At 35.0% G+C, this 20,956-nt stretch overlaps 1 protein-coding gene across 3 annotated transcripts in view; it reads left to right on the top strand.

Annotated features, from left to right (window-relative positions):
• LOC122793408 (serine-rich coiled-coil domain-containing protein 1-like) overlaps nucleotides 1–20,956 on the top strand; it is a 1,745,065-nt gene that overhangs the window by 726,975 nt on the left and 997,134 nt on the right. The window lies entirely within an intron of this gene.

Raw genomic sequence — 20,956 nt, 5'->3', positions numbered from 1 at the left:
TTCAAAAGGTGTTAAGGTAATTAATAGCGTACCCTGGGGATCTATACAGAGTCACCTGTTTGAGATATACGTCTCTGATCTCAAAAAGGATAACCTCGTCCTCTGGTTAATCAGTGTTGCAGATCACAGCAAACTGGGTGTAACTTGTCACCCCCTCCAAATATCTGTACTCTTCAGAAAGAGTTTATCGTAATTTATACCAGGTTTATCGTAATTTATACCAGGTTTAATACCACCTGCATGACACATGGCCTTAAATTTAAAGATAAAGTGTTACAGCAACACAGTGTTTCTTTTGGAAAACAGAAATTTCCCACAATATACAGTACAGACTGAATGTACAGATGTCATGAAGTATTTATAGACTAGTGCTGTGTGCGGTCTCGTTCTCTTTCACACAACCACATTAGACTAGTGTGCTAGCTAAGAAACGTTCCCCATAGGATTTTTATGTGAACATTCATTCAGTTCCTGTGTTGGGTACCAGAAGGTATTTGTTTATGGATATTGTAAGTTATATACATGAATTTTTCAGTTGGTCTGTGGGAAATCCATCTTCTGTAAAAGTGTAGTTAGAGTGAGGGATCTCTGTTGATATGTCAATACTAGAAATGTTGAGGGACAAAAAGCCGTAAACAAACTTCCGAAACGACAAGAGAATAGTGAATCTCAAAAAATCGCTATTCTCCTTCAAACCTTTTTTTTTGCACTGAGATCAGGCCCTCACACCCCCAAACTTATATATATCGACTCAGATCTCATGAGAATTATACACAATTTAATTTTCATTTTTATGACAACAACAACACTGTATCTTGTTCTGCTACATACCTCTGTATACTCTGATAGAGTTGTATGTTATGTTGCTTTTGTAGGGGGTTGTAGCAGTAATTTTTTTCTTTTATTTTAGGCTTTTTGGGGTTTTTTTAAAAGAAAGTTGTTTTAGTGGTTCCTTTGAATTTTGCACTTGGCTTGGCTCTGGATTTAATTGATATGATGTATTGCTTTGGAATAGAGGTCTGTTTTATATGTTATTAAAATGTAGTTTGTACTGCAGTATTGGTGGTGGTTTTGTGGCATAAATAAGATAGGATTAACTTTATGTGATAGGCACAGGATGGTGATAAATTCCACTTATTACTGGTATGTCTTCATGAACTTGGGGGACCATCCTTACCATATTCTCAGCTAGCAGGAAGTTTGATATATTATAGGAGAAAAAGACTGTATTGTGGAGGCTTCTCATGGTGAAAGAAAGTTCATCTCAAAATCAAAGTCCTAGTTGTCAGACTGTGAAGCCTGTCTCAAGGACCTTGGCAAGACTTCAGACACTAAGAACTGTCCCAGAGCTTACAGTCTGCGGCCTGGAACTTTGACTAATAGAAGGGCTTTCTTCCACCTTGGGGGTTTCTGCATTCTCCTTCTCAGGTATGACACATTTTTAGTGGACTAGTGAATTAATTTCATTTGGTCTCTTTTATTCAAATGGCAACTGTTTTGTCTAAGCAGAACACTTTTCGTGTTTGAACAATGTATGGCCACAGCTGCTTCTGAACAACCACTTCCTGATGACTTTTATTTTCTTTTTGTCAGATCTTGAATCATTACAATACCTCATGGTTGAAGGATTGTTTCTTGTTAATATATTCTTATAGTTATGTTGTTAGATAGAACGGGAATGTTTCATTGTTCTATGAGGCCGCATTGCAAATGTGGTTATAGCAACTCTGATGAAATCGGGAAATTTGTTTGTAGCCTGCAAATGAAAATCTGAGCAGGTAACAATCCCAGTGGCTGTAGGGTAGTATTCTGGATTTCCAGTTGTGTAAAGGGACAATCCTGCTTGTTGTCTAGAATACATTTTTTCATGTCATTTTTTACTGCTTGCATGGCCTTCTGAACCTGACTATAGGCCTGTGGGTATTCTGGGCCAGTGGTAATGTGACAGAATTCCCATTACAATGCAAATCCCTGCAATTCTGAATTATGTACATTGTGAATGATTGGTAGAAATAACAGTTTTGGAGATAACACGTTTAGCAAAAAAAAAAAAAAAAAAAAAATCAATGTTTATGATACTAATCATAGTTCTTCCAGAGTTAGAAAGAACTTGAGGGAAAGCATTTTTGTTATTCAGGTTCCTAACACTGAACGATACTACATTGATTTTTGCCATACTGGAGTTTGAAGCCTGAGTAGACTGACATTGCCTAAACAGGAACTCTGGTACAGAGAACGTTTTAGTAGCCAGAAGTCCAAATGAGATATATGTAGTCCATCCTTGTCAAAACAAGGTATTAGCAGCACAGATGTGTGTAAAATGAGGGACAGATATATTTTATGTGGCTGTACCACTGCCCAGTACAGGTACAGAAGGACCAAACTCTTTAGATCCAGAGGAAGTCAAGGGCACAGAAACTGTTGCCAGTGTTGATGCATGTCCCCTGGGAATTCTTCCAGTAACACGCATCTTTCCAAATAGTCCCTTCAGCTTTTGGTTTCCCTTTCCTGGTACTCCACAACGGCCGTTTCCCGAAGCACAGAAGGAGTAAGACGAAAGAGAGCACAACGGGACTTGTAGTTTACTTTGCCCTTACAGAAAAAAAGCCAAAAATGATTCCTTTGAAAACTATAGTGTAACCGTTAGGTCTCAAAAGAATTTTTACATTACCTTAAATCAGATCACTCAGTAGGTATAAAGTCGTTTCAAACGACAATTTCTCCAGCTAGTGTTTTCAAAATTGAGCAAAAAGATTGTTTATCTTCCAACAACAGCTTACACAACACTTCACAGCTCTCACCAATGCGCGTTACGCGCCTAAATTAAAAAGGGAGATGCAGATGGAGGAGGACTGTTCCGTTATTAATGATGTTCAAAAAAAAAAAAAAAATCTGACTGCAACCTCCAATCACATCCTCGATCAATGTATTTGGAGCGTTGGTGACAGGATTCTACGGGAAAGATGCATCTGAAAAAAAAAACGAAAGTTGGAAAAGTGGCCGGCGCGTTTCAAAAAAAAAAAGAAAAAAAAAGAAAGTTTTAAAAGGGGCCGGCGCGCGCCCCTGCGCCCATGCCTAAATCCGCCACTGGAAACATCAGTCTAAATATTAATTGTGCCCTTGAAATATTGTTGCCGTTTTGACAAAACAAAACCTGAATTGAAAAAGGAATGAATTGAAGAAGTGAAGTATTGTACAGATTTCAAAGACAGCTATTGGCACTGCAATATAAGTAGAAATGTATACATGCAAGGAAAAACTGAAATGCTTTATACTTTTAGTTAAAATAGCTTATTGTTAACTTTATGCTTTATCAGAAAATTTAAAGAGTTAGGAAATTATTTCTAATTTGTCTTTAAAATGTTTACTAAAGTGATGTTAGTCACTGACTTGTTTAATGGATTGCAAGTCATGTACAAGATGGACTACTGAATGTTATTTCTTTTACCTATGTTTGCTGAATTTCTTTTATTAGTACTGATTTAAAACATGGGAAAGAAAGGGAAGGGAAATCTTTGTTTTTGGTCAAGGAAGGAGAGGCTTAAGAGTATTCTAACTGCCCTGAGAACTCTCTAAGATGCTCTAAATACTATTTGATTAATACTTACCTAAGGTAAGTCTTGATTACCATATAGGTACCTTCACATTCATTCTAGACCTGATGTGATTACCCATTCTGGAAGCAGGAGGTGTCCTCTGCAGGATGGGAATTGTCAGGGTGATCATAGTTCATTCATAGACTTTGCTTTGTAAATCTATAAATATGTAAAAGCACTGCACAGTAGAATGTAGGGCGCCTCTACTCAGAGTCAGCATACAACTGATAAGCCATGTCTTTTCATAAGTGTACATTGAAGTTGGTGAGCTGAAGAGTGGGAAAGTAGAGGAAGGCAGTACACCTCCAGTAAATTCATATTTCATTGGTGATCACTCATTGTCTCCTGTAGAGTCCTATTAGTCAAATTATTTTAGTAATTATCTATTTGTTGTTGGCTTATTCAGTGTATGCTTCTCTGTTGCATTTAATTTATTCAAAATTACATATCTGACATGTTTATGATCTCTTAAGGGTAACTAAATATTGGATATTTTCTAAGTCAACATAAAAATTGTTTACACTACTAACATTCCACCCCAATGTATAAAATACTATAGAACAATAACAGAATAATATAGAATTTGATATCTCTTTTAAGAAAATTCTCCATATAATAATTTAACATATGGAGCTCAGCTGATGTTGTTGGTTAAAGGTATGAGTGATAATCCAGTAGATCCATCTTTATTTATTGGATTAGGAATGACTTTCATTCCATGTTTAATGGGAAATTCATATTTACTTGTATTTTGATACTTTAGAATTAATGTTTTATAGAAGTACTTTTTAAAGCCTGACCAGAATTTTACCCTACTTATATTTAAAGAAGAAAGAACATTAAATTACACTCCCAAGTTTACACACATAAAAATAACATCCAGTGTTATCAGAGAATATGCTGGGCGGCCACAGTGGTGCAGTGATTAGCGTTGCTGCCTCACAGCAAGAGGTTCTCCGGTTCTATGCTCAGCTGGGGTGCCTTCTGTGCGGAGTCTGCATGTCCTCCCTGTGGTCGTGTGGGTTTTCTCCGGGTGCTCCGGTTTTCTCCCACATCCCAAAGACATGCTGTAGGTGAATTGGACACTCTAAATTGGCCCTAGGTGTGAGTGTGTGCATGTGTGTGCCTTCTGTGGAAGGTTGGGTGCTGGGCAGGCAACTCGACACTGTAAAAACTCCACTGCCAATCATGAGCGGACAGGTGATCCACTGTGGCGACCCCTAACCGGGAAAAGCCGAAAGAAGAAGAAGAAGTTATCAGAGAATATGGTATAACTACTATAATAAAAAAAAAAAGAAGCAAAATGTTTCTTCCAACAATAACTTGAAATGGATTTAACATTCTTATCATTAAATACCAATGGCTTAAATAATGCAAATAAAAGATCAGACTTACTAAAATATTTAAATCTAAATCAGGCACAAATAGTATTTCTCCAGGAAATGCATTTTAAGACTAATTATAACTTTATTTGGAGCCCTAAGGACTATACAGTCTTAGCTCAATCCTCCTATAGAACAAAGACAAAAGGAGTATCAATTATCTGGAAGAAAAACATAATCACTCCAAAAGGTATTTATAAATATGAAGATAAAGAAGGTCTACTAGCATTTGTTATAATTAAATTTAATAATAGAATATGGACCTTAGCTAATCTATATTGGTTCCCAGGAATTGGAGCAGGAACAGTTAAAAACACCTAGATTTTATTTCCAACAATTATAAAGGAAATCTAATACTGGGAGGACACTTTAATTGTACCTTAGAAGCTATTGAAACTACCAAGAATTATTTTCGCATAGTAACTATTTCAAAATCCTTAAAAAATAAATTGATTAATTTCATTTAATTGACACTTTTAAAGTAAAAGATGATAAATCCTTATTATTTTCCAATAAAGACCATAGATTTGGAACACAAACCAGAATAGACAAATTATTCATAGTTCAAGAATTACAAATGAAAATCCTCAACTTCTCAATAGTTCCATGCCCCTTCTCAGATCATGACTCTCTGATAATGAAGCTCCAAACAGAGTTTAAACCTTTAATCCTCTCAACTAGAATTCCATCAAATATCACGAAAATTAAAGAATTCAGACCCTGGATGTTGTCAGAACTCCAATTATTTCTTGAAACTAATAATACAACAGAAATCAGTAGAGTCATGGTTTGGGACTCATTAAAAGCGTATTTATTTGGTAAGACCCTTAGCTGGTACAAAAACAAAGTTAGAGAGTGGGAATCTGAATCATTAGACTTGCAAACCAGACTCTTGACAGCAAAATCTAAAAAAAATCAGAACTGTCCAGAAGTCAAAAAAGAAATAGAGGAATTAAATAAAAAATATGAAGAAATTCTAACACATGAAGCTTGTCTAGCCTCGGAAAAATTAAAAAATAACTCATTAGCCACCTCCCCCAGATATCTACATAACTTATCTACAAGAATTAAAATACAATCTAAAGCAAATAACATTAGTAGTATATATCATGAAAAGAAAGGGAAAAAAGTATCAGATATAGGAGACATCCTTGAAGCATTCTGGTTCCATTATATGGAGCACTTCAAAAAAGAAGGTTTAGATACCAACCAAATAAACTTAGATACAAACCTTATCAATATAAAAAAAAATCCCAAAAACTTTAAACTAGACCTACAAAAACCTATATCCTACAAATAAATTGTTGACAAGATAAAAGAAAGTAAATCTAACAAAGCTCCAGCGATAGATGGTATAATTACAGAAATTTACAATCTCTTCCTTTCAACAGTTCTTGTTGTTGTTGTTGTCTTTCGGCTTTTCCCAGTTAGGGGTCGCCACAGCGGAACTCCAGTCTGCTAATGATTGGCAGTAGATTTTCATGAACACCGAGGTGCCAGCTTAATCTCCCTTTTTCATAAAACTTTGCTAGAAGTCCAGTCAGAAACAAATATACCACCCTCATGGAAATATTCTCTCATAACACCAATTCTTAAAGATAATAAGCCATCAGACCTTTGCACCTCATACAGACCTATAGCATTACTGAATAATGATTACAAAGTATTCATGTCAATACTAGCTAACAGAATGAAAATTCCACTTTCAAAGACAATAAATAATGATCAAACTGGATTTTTATATAACAGGCACACACATGATAATATTAAAAGGATACTTACTTCTATAGATTATGTGAATAAAGAAGAAAGAGAAACACTTGTAATCAGATTAGACATAGAAAAGACCTTTGATTCCCTCATCTGGGAATATCTATTTAAAACTTTAGCATTATTTGAATTTCCTCCTCCCTTCATCTTATTACTAAAAAACATATATATTAATAACTTAGCCTATATTAAATTAGGTCCTTTCACCTCAGAATCTATCCATATAACAAAAGGTACTAAACAAGGATGCCCCCTTTCTCCTATTTTATTTGCTTTGGCTATAGAAATACTTGCAGAAATTTGTTTGTGTCTTTTGGCTTTTCCTGGTTAGGGGTCACCACAGTGGAACTCCGGTCCGCTAATGATTGGTAGTGGATTTTTATGTACCAGGTTACCAGCCATGACACACAACCTTCAATGAAGGCACGCCCCATTCATGTATGCCTCCACACAGAAGACGCTCTAGCTGAGAATCAAACGGGACAATGTCTTGCTATGCAGAAATAATATGCAATAATCCAAGAATAAACGGAATAGAAGTCTATGACCAGTACATATCTAAAATAATGCTTTTTGCTGATGATATTTTATTAACCCTGTCAAACTCCAGAGAGTCATTAGGAGAGCTAGAAGAAGTAATGGAGAAATTTTATAAGATTTCAGGTCTACACGTTAATATATCCAAATCAAAATTTCTATTTTTAAATAAGAAAAAAAAAAAACTACAAGTTACAGATAAATCCATCATAGGAAAACAAGAACTTACGCTAAATTATTTAGGAATAGTGTTATGCAAAAATATAAACAAAACAATATTAATAAATTATAAAAACATTATTGAAACAATAAAAATATATATAGAAAAGTGGAACAAAATTATATTAACTTTTGAAGACAGATTGCAATTAATAAAAATGGTCTTATTGCCAAAAATACTATATGTAGCATTAGCAATGCAGTTAATTCCTGAAAGATGCATTCTTAAAGAAATAAACTCATGTTTAATAAAATTTTTATGGTATCCCAAAAAGAAAAGAGTTGCTCTAACTCATTACATTAGACCCTGGAAACAAGGAGGATTGAATTTCCCAGAAACAGAAACATATATATAAAAGCATCTGTGCTTAAAACTACAATAGACTGGATAAACCCAAATTATTTTGCCAACTGGAAAGAATTAACAACAGCTATATTAACAAATGAATTTAATCTGTTAAAAAAATTTAATAGTAGACAAATCAAACAAACCCTGGTATATACTATGCATAAGTATACAATATAATATAACAAAACCTTCTAAAACAACACTGGTTAATCATTACATCAGTTCCTTTAGGAAACTTATCAGTGCAAACATAGATCTAAAACTTTGGTTTGATCTTTTATCCCCATTTACCATCACTAAGAACTTTCCTCACAAAATATATAGGGAAACAATAACCTCCTGGGAACAAAATGGATTCTTATGCTGGTTTCAATGTGTAAATAAATTAAATGTTTTAGATATACATATGATAAAAACTGCTTACAGTATTCCAACCAGGACTGGTTAATCTTACAAAGCATTCTAATGTACACTCAAGCTATATGCAGATTAATTAATAATTCCTCATTTAAAGATATTTCAAATCTAATAAGTTTTCTGTATGAATTTATATATAATAGTTGTGAAAAGAAAAATTCCATTTCAAATCTATATAAAGAGTTAATAGCATATAAAACAATTCCCAAACCATCACACTGGCAGTTCTTAACAAATGGTCAGTCATTGCAGTTAACAGAAGAAATTAAAACTAACATCTTGCTATCAGTTAATTACACCTCTAACACACAGTACTGGAAAAATATTTAACTGGAAATACTTTCATAGAGCGTTTTTAACACCCGATAGAATTAAAAAGATCAGTACTACTACAAATAGTTTTTGCTGGAGGTGTGAAAAGTCAAATAAAGCAGACTGGATTTATATTTTTTATGAATGTAATAAAATTAAATCATATTGGAATGGAAGCAATCATTTTTTACAAGCTTTATTTGATGAATCCTTTACCTTAACTAAAGTATTGATAATTCTGAATGTAAATGAAGGTCCCTACCTGAATAAGACAAATATGTATTTGTTATGGACAATACTTGTTATATCTAGGAAATGTGTAACCAGAAGGTGGAATTCAAATACACCCCGACCTTGGAAGAATTCTACACTTTACTAAAGACAACTGCATTGATGGAAATAAAAATCAAAGAACTATGAATCTATCCCAGGCCATTGGTAAATAATCCATGGAAGAAAGTTATATCTTTGTTGGACACTGCAGTCATCAATATTGTATCTGTGATAACTGATCTGTTAATTCTATATTTAATAAAATACAGTGTATATAACTGACAGTCAGGCTATTGTAAATATTGTATATATATATATATATATATATATATATATATATATATATATATATATATATATATATACATATATATATATATATATATAGTTTAAAATTATATTTAAAAATATTATGGAAATATTATTTTAATTGAAAATAAAAAAAATATTTGAGGAAAAAAAAAGAATTACCTTCACCATAACATTAAAACATGATGCATAGTTGTAGTGAAAGTGATATGAAGTGAGTAGTAGAAGATGAGTGCTATAGACAGTACATACAAAAAAAGTGGCCCTATTAAAGAGGAGGGAGTTGTTTTGCCTGTTATAAATGCAGTGATATATATATATATATATATATATATATATATATATATATATATATATATATATATATATATATAGTAATTCTGAGAGAGTGGCTACATCCTTTCAGGTATCTTGGGAGTTTCAAAATGTTGTGTAGCATTTACAATCTGAAATATGTCTGAAGGTAGCAGAATATTTAACAGATATTCAAAAGCAACTTTGCAGTCAGTTTGCTGAGTAATATTTGGCCAGTAAGTACCAGTCAGAATATTTCTGAAATGATTTCACTGACTTGTATTTTCTTTAGCACAATTTAACTTTGGTGTTTTAACTCAGGAGAAAGTTGAAGCTCTGAAAACATTACTTAGCACTGGTACTCCAAGAAAGCATTTCTCAGGCATATCAATACATATCAGTATGTATTCACTCAAGAATAGTATGTCTTTCAGTCTGTGGCTTGGGTCTGGTGCATTTAAAATATGTATTTGGGAATGGATTATGTGCTAGAGATTCACTTTGATTCTGTTGATGATAGTTAATGTTATCCAAAACTGCAGATAAGGCTATTGGAGCTGATAAGTATTTTAATACATTACAAAGGGAATATTGATGGCTGATAATCCACTGCCTTTCTGAGTTTGACTTTATTGCTATTAGGAAACACAGAGCAAACCAGTATGGAAAGCAGGTGATAGTTGCTCTAGTAATAGCTGTTTAAAATAAGAAGTACACGTGAACATCTTCTGTCTCCTGGTCTTTGGGATTGAAATGCCTACAAATAAGGAACTGGCTTGTGGTATAGCATGTATGTATTTATTTGAATTTGTTATGTACGGTAAAACACTGATCACAAATGATCAATTACAGTCTTAGCCTGGGCAGAAGTAGAAAGCAATGATAAAATAGAAAAAGTGAGGCCGAGCTTAAAATATAGAGTTTCTTATTAATCAACATAATGTTCAGTTATCTCATATGGTTAGAGGTAAGACACTGGTACTTTGGTTTGGGGGTGAAATTTTAATTGTGTTTGGAAAGTTGAGTTAAATAGTGTTTCTTTAAGTTGGAGTGGTATAGATTCCCAGAGATGTACTGTTAAGAATGGAATTTAGTTTTAGTGCCTTGCAGTAAGAGTGCTGTGTGGTCATGATTTCTAAAGTTGTAGGGAGGGAGATCTCTGATAACCTTAGCTGCAATAGGTGATAAGTTGTTGCTATATAGCAGTAAGAGCAGCTGTGAAGCTAAAAGAAGGTCTGCTGTTTGTATGGCAGGTAGCCATTTTGTTTTTGCAGTGCTTTGCAGTAGTGTTCTACTTTGGGGTAGAGAGGTATGAATCTACAGATTTTATTGTTGAGAGTTTGAATGAATGTTGAGTTTCTCTATAAGACATGCAATGTTACTAATATGGCATACTAAAGAAGTGATAGATGTATGCCTTTCACTATAGCTTTTCTGCAGGCCTTTGAAAAAAAGGGGGACATCTTGTATAGCCAGAATAGACAAATATTGATTTTTCCCTTTTTTCTGATGTTGATGAGGAGTTAATGATAAGAGATGGGTCAAGCCAGAGACCTAGATATTTAAAGAAAGTAGTATTTTTTTTTTGCTATATTATCCTGACCTAGGATTACTAATGTAAGTATTTGTGATTTAAATTGGCTTATGTTTAGTCAAAGAACTTAGCTTTTGTTCTGGGTGGATTAAGTAGCAGATTTTGCACTTGATCTATTGGATTAGAGAAAGGAAGTCAGATAATCAATTTTATTATTAATGTGAGGGATAGATTTGAACAGATTAGAACCATGCCAATGGCATATAGAAGGAGGTGAGGGAGATCAAGGGGAAACATATTGATATAGATGGAAAAGAGTAAAGCTGCCAGAATGGATCCTTATGAGACACCTTATTGAGGAAAAGGTAATGGTTATATTAAGGAGTGAGTTTTAACTTCTAAGTATTAATGTGTAAGATAGCTTTGATACGGGGGAAGGCTATTAAGACTATTGCCTATCTCAAAAAACATGATATAATAGTCTTTTGTGATCTAAAAGATTAAAAGTTTGGTAAGTTCAACAACTATAGCTCTTATAAGCTGTTCTCTATCTATACCCACTTCTCAAACAATTGGCTTTGTTCATGGTACTCCCCAGGTTAATTTGCACCAATTCCATGTTGAAGGATTCTATTAAAGGTCCCCTAATTCCTTTCCCTGTAAAACGTAATAATCACTGGTTATTTCTGTAACAAAATATTGAGAGTACTCATAATTTAGAAAGAAAAAAAAATGTTCTTGTGTTTATATTTTATATTCTATATAAACCCTACTACTAGAATGCTGTATGCTGGCTTTACTAAAGGAATAGTTAATCTATACATAACTTATGTTTCTATGTAACCTATATCTCTGTATGATATTCTTGTGTAATTTTTTTATGACATGCTATTGGAGCTTTTCTCCACGGGCCTACGCTGAAAATGGATGTGTGTCAAGTCGGACTTTCCCGCTTAACAAATGTAAAATAAAATAAAATAAATAAATAAAAATATCCATAGACAAATTTCATCTGCTACAGTCTGTAGACTGTCTGTGCACTATGTTCTGTCAAAACTCCATGCTGTTTCTTTGAAAAGATGTTATACATCCTCATATATTATGTAATTTGTGAGCAGATGATTTTCTGTATGACTTTTTCAAGGGAGGAGAAGACAGATAATAGGCTGCAGTGGATGAGTTTTGATGAGTTTCTTTGTTATGGAGGTAGGGTTACTATGGCAACTTTCCATATATGAAGAATCATGTTTCTTGTTACAATGCAGAGTTATTATGTAATCTCTGCATTGAAAGATAAATGACAGATGTATCTTTTCTGTACCGTAGTACTTTCTGTTTTTAGTTGCTCAAATACTGGCTGTATGACTATTTGTAATATGTTTAAAGAAGAATTGTGGAATGAAGGGTGGAGTTTCTGGTATACTGCTGGGATTCATGACATTGGGACAACTTAATAATGAATGCTAAAAGTTCACAAAACAAACTCAGTATAAACGAAAAAGAAAACAGAAGTGCAGAGCCATGTCCACAGCACAATAATCATGCAGGAGTTTATCGTTGAAAATTTAATAACTCTCTTAACGTTCAGTGAGTTTGGTACAACAAACAACGTTTTTGTCACTAAACAATAGTAACTTCTTCAGAAAAATTGTAAAACAAGAGTTCAACCTTTTAAAAATCCCGCTGTAGGAAGCGTAAAAACTCTCCTCCTATCAGAATAAGGTTCACATGTAAAATCAATCAGTTGCCATAGAGACTTTTAAAACTTACAATCGCTACTGAGTAGCTGGTCTTGCGTTGTAAATGCATACAATGTGTTATTTCATAATCTATTTTGCTAATGTGTACAAATATACAAAATAAAAAGTATATAAAACATTAAGTGTTGTAAAAGTATTTTTAGAAACCAAAAATAAACTGTTTAAGTTATAGTTAATCAAAACTAGCCCAGCCTCAATGTTTAACTAACCGCTTCCATTTCAGAAAACAAGAAATGTTGCAATTTTCATTAAGGCCAGGAGAACAAAATGCGTTCAACACTAGTTGCCATTCCAGCTCACGACATTCAAGGAACAATGGTGTAGGTCCTCCTCGGAAATCAGGTGAAATCTGGTCAGTAGCTATGAAGAAAAAAGAATGGTCTGAATGAGTTTCTGCATGTTTAGCTAGTGCGTTATTGGCCTTTCTTTTCTTAATAGCATAGTTGTGTTCGTGTATTCTATTTCTAAACTTTCGATCGTTTTTTCCGATGTAGAATACTGGACAGTTCTTACACTGTGCCAGATAGACTATACTTCTAGAGTTACAGTCAAGTCTGTAATAAATGAGATGCTTTTTACCATTAATCACAAATGAATTTGTTGGTTTAACACTGTGGCATTTGTTACATGAACAACATTGGAAACATCCTAAAGTTCTATGTTTAAATCCTGTCCTCTTAGTTTCTAAAAGGTATAAAACTTCAGATTACAGGCAAGCAGTAGCTATATCAAATGGACTTAAGAGCTCCCCCGTTTCTCATAGTACAGCAAAGTCATTTGGTGTGAGAGTAATTCTGGATGGCAGAATATCACAAACTCACTGAAGGGTTCCTTCATGTTGTGATTCAATCTTAATTGCCAAAATCATTGACAGTTTACTGTTCCATTGTGTACTGCTTGAGAATGGAATTTGGATTGATGCTTCTGCCTCCAACAACTCCATAGCTCAACATGACTTATGAAGAGCTGACACAAAACTATCACATTTGACCAGGACACTGTTTATATTTGGTGAGGCTTCACCAAGTCCAGAGTGAATTACCAACTGCAAAGTGCGTGCCATGCACATGTAATGCACAGGTAGTGGACTACTACCCTCTTCTTCAAGTTGTTCCCAATAAATAACATGTTCCACCTTTTCCCCTGCTTCATGTTTATCACCTTCCTCCTTGGAATCTGCATCTATCACATCAACAGGCTTCAGAAATGCCTTTACCATGTTGATGGCATTATCTGTGTCTGTTCTGACAAATGTCATCCAACTTGTGAATTGTTTCATAACAGATTGCTAAATTATGAAAATGTTTTCTGCCATATGTGAGCCTGTAAGCCTCTTCATACTCACCAGTTGGGTTTCCATCTTCTGGTTGTGTATGAATGATGAAGTAGCCATGCATACACTGACTGGACCATATATCAGCTTGGTCACAGCAATACTGAGAATCGTTCATCATCTTCTCAAATGTTTTTATCACCTGTCTGCACTGATCTTGAACTTGCATGGTAAACTTTGCTCTGGTTGGAATATGATAAAATGGTTGTACAACACTCATTAGAAAACAAAATCCTTCCTTTTCAAACAGACTCAAAGGAAGTATAACTAGTATGACACATTTGATGAAATCATCATCGACTGTTGCTCAAAATGCTTTGTGATGTGGGAAGAAAATATTTAGTCAGAGAACAAATATAATTGAGATCCTTTTCATGTTTCTTTCTGCCTCATAATTTTCCAGAATAGTATTTGTCAGGATTACACAGCTTTGAGTGACTTACAAAAGTAGAAGTTATCCTTGTTGGCTTCCATTCACAAGCAATTCTTTTCTTGCAGGCCTTACAAGCTTCCGAAATTTGCATTTTATTATCATTTATAACATTAAGTTTAAAATCAGTGAAAAAAGTTGCAACATTATTTTGTATTTCTTGAACAAAGTCTGCCATGTTTACAGTCAAAGTAAACAGGAACTTAAAGATGGAAGTTACACGTGGTGTAGGTAACTAGGTAAAGTGTGATTCAGAACTGAAACTGGAATAGGTTGCTACTATGGTAAGATGATAGGTTAATATACTGTTAGATTACTACATTTCAATCACTGGTAAATACATAACAGAAACTAGTTATGTGGGTTTATTTCGATTGTAAAATATATCTAATTAAGCTTCTAATTAAGACATTTTAATTAGAATTAGTTCAAAACACCTAATTAATTAGAATTAGATGGTTATTTATTGTAAATAATTAGAATTACCACATTTTAATTAATTAGCTAATTAATTGCAATTAGCTAATTAATTAGACAACACTGCTCCCCAGTGCTAATTACCAGACAATTCACTTTATTTTACATATAAATATGATTTTGTGCACCATTTAAAAAGTAACAACTGAGTACTTTTAAGAAGAGGCAAAAGCAAAATAAAGTGCAATTTTTTTTTAGTAAAGCGCAAAGAGACAGGAAAAAAGGGCAGAAGAAAAATTCAAGGTTAAGAACCTAAGTGGGTTGGCCTTCTCAAATGTTCTCTCTGTATTAAGTAGAGCGAACACCAGACTGGGAGGGGTGTCCCAGATCAAATTTACAGTAGGGGCGGGTAACTGCAAAGCCACCAACTATAACACCACCACAAGAATAGGGGGAATGGGGAGGGGGGACAGTTTCAGGACAGATGAGAATCAGAAAACAATGCCAGAAAATATATAAAATAATTCAGTCAGGCAAAATTAAGACAATGCAGAACTCTGAATGGTTAAAATGCCAAGAAATATACTTATCAATCAGCAATATATTTCCAGATAGTTTGAGAATCAAATTGCAGTCAGAACACAAGGAGTTTCCAACAGTGTATGCAGGAATTTACAAACAGAAACTATTTTTAAATCAGCAAGCCTTGAAGCAATCAGATAACATGAAAGCTATTAGACCAGTTTTATAAAATTCACCACGGGAATAGGGGGGAAGCAGTTTCAGGACAGATGAGAATCAGAAAACAATGCCAGAAAATATATAAAATAATTCAGTCAGGCAGAATTAAGACAATGCAGAACTCTGAAAGGTTAAAATGCCAAGAAATATACTTATCAATCAGCAATATATTTCCAGACTGTTTGAAAATCACATTGCAGCCAGAACACCAGGAGTTCAACATTCACCCAAACCCTGGCCCAAACCCTATCTCCAAGTCAATAAAGGTAACTCTCCTAAACAACCCTACACTCCTCTTCAAAAAAGAGAGTATCATTTTACTCCATGAGTCTTAGAAGCATCCTAAACAAAATTAATGAATTCCATGCCTGGATGGCTAACTACACCCCTGATATTGTCGCCCTGACAGAAACCTGGCTGAAGCCACAAAACCATGACAGTGATATCGTCCCCCTGGATATAATATTCTAAGACTAGCTAGACAAAAGATAAAAGGGGGTGGAGTGGCCATTGTATATTCAAACCATCTTGCTCCTTCAAGTCTAAACCAACCTTCTCCCTCCTTCTCACCTGCTGAACTCCTAACAGCTAACTTTAAACTTAACAGCTACACCACTATCACAGTCGTAGCTATCTACATTCCCCCTGGAAATGACATTACCCTTCTAGAAAACCTTCTCTCTTACCTTTCTCAAAACATCCACAATGAAACTATTCTTCTTGGGGATGTAAATATTAACTAGTTAACTCTTCAGTAACCAAACACTACTTCATGCATCAACTTACATGGCTTTGTACAACTTATCTTAACCCCCACCCGTATAAACAGATCACATACCCCCAGCTCTCTCAATGATTGGATTTTAGTCACAGATCCCCACAAATACCATAACCCTGAGGCTCTACTCAACTCACTAAGTGATCACTCCCCTGTGAAAGTTCTTACATACACTCCTCATTTCACTAGGCATTACAGATACATAACTTGTTGCAAACTATCCTCCTTCTGTCCTGTGACTTTTAATGCCCTCCTCTCCAGGATAAAGTGGACACATCTAACCTATCTCCCCCTTGATGATGCGGTCCACTCTTTCAGCTCTAATTTCCTTAACATTCTTAACTCTCTTGCTCCACCCCATACTGTTTGCATTGCATCAAATGTAATATATCCCCTTGGCTTACCAATACCACCTGCACCCTAATGAAAACTAGAGACAGGGAATGGGAAAGGCGGGTAAAAAGTAAGCTTCCTTCCCATTTTCAAAAATATAAAGAACTGAGAAATCAAGCAAAAAACACATCCACAAAGACAAAAAACTTCTACTTTAACCCCCCAACTGCGCAAAAAACAGATCCCAAGAAATTTTGGAACTCTATTAACCAAATCCTGCACCCTGGTAACACTTCCTCTCCCATCCCCTCCCCAAACAACTCACCAGAAGAAACAGCTACTTCATTCAATTCCTATTTTATTGAATCCATATCTAAGTTGATAAATTCCTTCCCCTCTACTACCAACGCAAATAACGTTTCCAAATCTTCTCCTACTATCGACTCCTCTATCACTTTCTCTCTTACAACTGTACCCACTAACTATATAAGAGCCTTGCTGTCTAAACTTAAACCCTGGACTGCTTCTGCTGACAACCTTTCTTCCTATTTCCTACAAATTGCTGCTGAATCCCTTGCCCCCCCCCCCCGTATCAATCCTAATAAATCACTCCATCTCAGAATCTAAGGTCCCATCTATCTGGAAAGAATTCCACACCACATCCATTCACAAAGGAGGTAACTCCACTGACATTATAGATTTCATACCTATCTCGATCCTCTCACCACTATCAAAAATATTGGAAAAATGCATACACAAGCAAATCATGAAATAACTTCTACAGGAAAACTTGCTCACTCCTACACAGCATGGCTTTAGCCCAAAACATAACACTACAACTGCCCTTACATCTTTCATTAATACTATTTCTCTAGCCAGAGACAATAATAAGTTGTCCTGCCTATTCCTTTACCTTTCAAAAGCCTTTGATATGGTCTCTCACCCTCTTCTACTAAACAAACTAGCTAACCTAAACATCTCTGCCTCTACTACTACCTGTTTTTCCAGCTATCTCACTGATCATCTACAATCAGTGAGATGGCTCTCACTATCTCCCCTCCTCTTCCTGCCAAAATAGGAGTCCAGCAAGGATCTATCCTTGGCCGATTACTATTCAATATATTCACTAATCTACTCTACACCTCCTGTCCACAGTCATCCCTTGTACAATACTCAGATGACGCCACCGTCATCACCATCGCAGATACTCCCTCTGTCCTTATCTCTGCAACTCAAGCATCTTTTAACTCAGTCGACTCTGTGACAACCAGCTAATTGTTAACCCTAAAAAGACAAAACTCTTACTATTTCTCCCAAAGAACTTCACCCACCTTAAATCTACCTTTTCTGTACTTTCCCTCAATAACACCCCTGTTATTGTTGAACCTAATACAAAACTACTAGGAGTAATGATATATGACCAACTCAAGTCTGATCTTCATCTAAACAACTGCATCAGAAAGACACGCCAGAAATTTTGCCATCTTTAGTGAAACAAAAAGTTTCTAACAAAGCAAAAATAACCCTATCTCTTGTGTAGCTCCTACCTAGCCTTCTATATAGCTGCCAAATTCTTACCAGTCTTAACTCCATACCACTAACTAAACTGGAGTCTACCTATAGCAAGGTTGCCGTATTCGCTGCTCACCAGACTTATAAATCGCATCATTGTCTTTTACTAAGAGATCTAAATTGGCTGGAATTACCTCACCAGTTTCTACTCTCTCAACTACATATAATTCACTCTATACTACAGCTGAAATCCTTCTGCCCTGGCCTATCTCTCCTCATCTCTCAATATTCCCCTACTAGGTCCCTACATACCTCTGACCTTAACCTACTACAAATATACAAACCTTAGATTAAAATCGGCAGCAATCTCTACAGCTACAATCCTACCATATCATGGAACAAATTACCACTAGAAATCAGGTCCCTCAAACATCCAAATCCATTCAAAAGTGCCACTAGAGAGTACCTCCAAACTTACTGGTCCTGCCTCTGCACTCACTCTCCCTGATCTAGACCATTAATTCATATGTAATCACCAAAACTATGTAGCCCATTAATTCATATGTAATCACCAAAACTATCTAGCCCATTAATTCATATTTAATCACCAAAACTATCTAGCCCATTAATTCATATTTAATCACCAAAACAATCTAGCCCATTAATTCATATGTAATCAACAAATCTATCTAGCCCATTAATTCATATGTAATCATCAAAACTTCAAACCCTTTTAGCTCGTAAACCTCTTCAAATTACCACTGCTCGTCTCCAGCGCTTATCTCCATTTCTAATGACATATATCTCATGAAATAACTACATACACTATGAACTCTCTTCACTGTTTATTGAAAATGTTTGTATCGAATAATTTCTCTTATGTATGCTTATTATGTTTTTTTTCCATTATTATTTTTCTGATAAAATGTATTTTATTGTATGTATACATTCTAGGCCGCTGACACTGTTAACACTGAAATTGTAAACTTGTGGAGCTCTTTTTCCCGGACCTCCACTGAAAAGGGCTATTTAGCTCAGTCGGACTAACCTGGTGAAGAAATATAAAATAAATAATAAATAAAATCTGTTCCCTGTAGACAAGAGTACAGGATTTGTTTCTTTCCACTTCCATTTGCCTTTTTTGTAACTCTGACCAACTCCCTTATTCAAGTGTTTTTTCTGAGACCCCACCCCTCAAAAAAAACAAGACACATCACACCTGTACCTAATTTGCTATAATTCAGAATACACCGATTGCAGTAGTATCTAGGCTTTCTGCAAGTGAAATTGTACTAATACTAGCCTGGTGCACCATTTTGTTCTGTGACATTACCCACATGCTGTGATAAAGCTGTGAAAATATGAGTTTGAATTCTATGCAAATGTGAAAAATAGCATTCAAAGTAGAATTTCAGCTGTAGATTTTTATACAGTGGAGTAAGCCCATCACACTATCAGAAGGTTTTGTACCCTCTGACTCTTTTCTTAACATAATCATCAATTATGATCTCTGAACTCAGTGGAATCGACACTCATGACACTCACAAACATTGTATTCTACTGTGCATTTAAAGTGCTTGTTACTACTTGCTGTGGATGGATAAAATGTGAGTCGTGCGGAACTGTGTAATTGCAGGAAAACATTTGGTTATTCATCATTCAGGTTCTAGGGCTATTGGATGTGAAGGCTGAATAGTTAACATGCTGGGCACAGGGAAGCTCAGCAGTAGCTGTTACTCAGTCACGTGACACAGTTAGGGTGAAATGAGCCTTTTGTAACAGTTCTAATTCTCATCCTTACTAGGTGGGAATGGTAAGACACTGAAGGCTGGTGGGCACTATGGAAGCTGTTGCTTATTCCCTTCTTTAGACTAAACAAAAACTTTAACTCTGCCCATCTCCTTTCAGTGACCCACTGGATAGTTTTATTACTTTATTGAATATTTTGGCACACAAACTATACAGATATCTTTCGCCAAATTTCCTGAATTCATTATTAAAAATCTCAGAATATAAGTCAATATCAGTCATATTTGATTGTTCTTATAGGTAAATAGGTAACATCTTTTGCTAGTTAAATGTCACTAGGAATTATATAGGTTACATTCAAAACGATTCCCTCATGTCATGGCACATACTTGTATGACTTTTCTCCTCTGTAACCCTACACTCATGATGAATTACAAAAACCTCATAAGTCTGTAGTATGAGAAGTTCAATTGCTGTTTTTCATGTGCTTACTTTTGTTTTACTTTCTTTGTTGACTAAGAATATATTGTTTGTTCAGTTAGCTGCTTAATATGGTCACTGTCCTGTGAAGGAGCTCATATGTAGAATTGTTTCATCTCTAGTAGTATTAGCTTTATAAACCTGATGGGCTAACTTCCAAAATATTTGCAGAGTTGGAACTATTTATTATATTTTCTCCTCCTCAGAAAAGTTAATGCCTCTCCCAATGGCTGCACAAATGAGCTGATATGCAACTGCTTTCCGGCATTATCACTCAGTTCTGTTTTATTTTTGACATACTCCCCAACTCAACATGTTGACATGCCATTGTCCTATCATTTTGATAATAGTGGGATCAGTTCCCCCTTTGTAGAGTTTTCATTCTGCAAGTGATGTTACCAAGCATTAGTGTGTATTTCACTAATGAGTAT

Source organism: Protopterus annectens, chromosome 2.part0, assembly GCF_019279795.1.
Source record: "Protopterus annectens isolate FY-2018-M chromosome 2.part0, PAN1.0, whole genome shotgun sequence".
Classification (NCBI taxonomy): Eukaryota; Metazoa; Chordata; order Ceratodontiformes; family Protopteridae; genus Protopterus; species Protopterus annectens.
The sequence above is the reverse complement of the archived record's forward strand: the minus strand, read 5'-3'. Positions and strand labels throughout refer to the sequence as shown.